This window comes from Coenobita brevimanus, chromosome 100, assembly GCF_032717465.1.
Source record: "Coenobita brevimanus isolate Jiangsu-jjx chromosome 100, ASM3271746v2, whole genome shotgun sequence".
In the NCBI taxonomy this organism is placed as follows: domain Eukaryota; kingdom Metazoa; phylum Arthropoda; class Malacostraca; order Decapoda; family Coenobitidae; genus Coenobita; species Coenobita brevimanus.
Window position 1 is genome coordinate 34,270,223 of NC_137053.1, and position 2,500 is coordinate 34,272,722.

At 46.0% G+C, this 2,500-nt stretch overlaps 1 protein-coding gene across 1 annotated transcript in view; it reads left to right on the plus strand.

The window, feature by feature from the left end:
- Positions 1–2,500, plus strand: part of LOC145414627 (uncharacterized) — a 430,867-nt gene that overhangs the window by 377,401 nt on the left and 50,966 nt on the right. The window lies entirely within an intron of this gene.

Sequence of the window (2,500 nt, forward strand, 5' to 3'; positions counted from 1 at the left end):
ATTAAACATTAGTGGGTATACCTGTGGAAGATTTCGTCGGGTTGATAGGTGTAAGAACTGAGTCTTAGATGCATTAAAAACAACCATATTATTTTTACCCCAGTCAGAGATACGAGCCAAATCAGACATTAGGTGTGCCACAGCCTCATCCCTTGCTTGTTGAAGTAACTGTTGAGATGGGCGTTGCGGGAACCGAATGGAAAGGTGGAGGGTGGAGTCGTCAGCGTATGAGTGGATAGGGTTAGATGTACAACTTAGAAGATCATTGATGAATAAAAGGAAGAGAGTTGGTGATAGGACAGAGCCCTGAGGAACACCACTGTTGATAGATCTAGGAGAAGAACGATGGCCGTCTACAACAGCGGCTATAGAACGACCAGAAAGGAAGCTAGCGATGAAGGCACAGATAGAAGGATAGAAACCGTAGGAGGGCAGTTTGGAAATTAAAGATTTATGCCAGACTCGATCGAAAGCCTTTGAGATGTCAAGTGCAATGGCAAAGCTTTCACCAAAGTCCCGAAAGGAGGATGACCAGGAGTCTGAAAGGTAGGTGAGAAGATCGCCAGTGGAGCGTCCCTGACGGAACCCATGCTGACGATCGGAAAGAAGGTTGTGATAGGAAAGATGCCTTAAAATTTTTCATTAAAAATTGACTCGAAAACTTTTGAAATACAGGACGTTAAAGCAATTGGACGATAGTTGGAGGGTTGGGAGTGGTCACCCTTCTTTGGGACTGGCTGAATAAGAGCAAACTTCCAGCAAGAAGGAAAGGTACAAGTTGACAGACAAAGGCGAAAGAGTTTGCCTAGGCAGGGTGTAAGCACAGAAGCACAGTTCTTGAGAACAACAGGAGGGACCCCATCAGGCCCATATGCCTTGTTAGTACTGAGGCCAGTGATGGCAGAAAATACATCAATTGAAGAAATTTTAATGTCAGCCATGAGGAAGTCAGAGGGGGGAAGTGATGGAGGAACAGCACCGGAATCGTCTAAGGTAGAATTGGAGGAGAGAGTCTGTGCGAAGAGATCTGCTTTATCAGTAGAAGAAATAGCTACAGAACCATCAGAGTAGAAAAGAGGAGGGAAGGATGATGAGGTAAAGTTGTTGGAAAGATTTTTGGCAAGATGCCAGAAGGAGCGGGAAGAATTCGAGTCGGAGAGTTGAGAGCATTTAGTATGGATGAAATTATTTTTGGTAGAACGAAGAACAGACTTAGCACGATTCCGGGCAGAAACGTAAAGATGATGTGATTCGGGGGTGGGTTGGCTCCGGTACCTTTTGTAGGCCCTCTCCTTGTTGCGGACAGCATTAGAACAAGCGTGATTAAACCAAGGCTTTCTTGCATTAGTCAAAGGATATGAGAAAGGAATGTATGCTTCCATGCCCGAGAGAATAACCTCCGTAATGCGCAAGGCACACTCAGATGGCTCCCGGCCACGGAAGCAATAATCATTCCAGGGAAAATCAAAGAGGTACTGCCTGAGGGCCTCCCAGTCCGAGGCTCCAAAATGCCACAGACGACGTTTCACTGGAGGGTCCACAGGCCGTACCGGAGTGATAGGACAGGTTAAGGTAATAAGGTTGTGATCGGAGGAGCCCAACGGAGAGAAAAGATTAACAGAGTAAGCAGAAGGATTAGTTGTGAGGAAGAGGTCAAGTATGTTGGAGCTCTCTCCAAGGCGGTCAGGGATACGGGTAGGGTGCTGTACAAGCTGCTCTAGGTCATTAAGGATAGAAAAGATGTAGGCTTGTTCACCAGGTGGATCCGTGAAAGGAGAGGAGAGACAGACTGACAAATGAGGAAGTGAAGGATCATTGTGGTGTGGACGAGAATGTGATAGGAAGCGTTAAGAGAAACATAGTGAGGTAGTTTGGCCATGTGGAGAGGATGGAGAGTGAGAGACTAACGAGGAGAGTGTATGTAAGGTGAAGGGAGGAGAAGGAGGGGAAGGTCAAGGATAAGATGGAGGGGGGGAGTGGTGCGGTATATGAAAGAGGTGGGTGTGAGCTAGGAGCAAAGCAGTGAAATGGCGGGGTAAAGAGCAACATAAAGGTGATTTGTTTGTGGCCACGCCTTACAGGATATAAGGCGTCTAGCAATAGATAGATAGATAGATAATTTACATTCGGCTGATCTTTTTTTACAACACCATAAGCAAGTACATTTATCCAGGATTACAGTGAAAAAAATTATCGAAACATAAATAAGGGTGTGAGGATAAATTAGTTATGAACTGTCGTGTGTGAGAGATTAATACTGTGACAGGGAGGTCTCTCAGTGTGTGGTCTCGGGCGCCCAGGACTGTGTCCCAAGTACTCTCAGACGGTTAGATGCAGCCTGCACCGATTGGTAATGAGAGGGTTAAACTTCTGACAAAATCGGACCACGACTTTTGTCTTTCACTGTTCTGTACATCTTGCATGAAGATTTAAAAGGTAGGAGATGGCCCAGGGAGTGTGCGTTAAACTGAAGGAAAGGGGCTTCTTTAACCCGTCACGT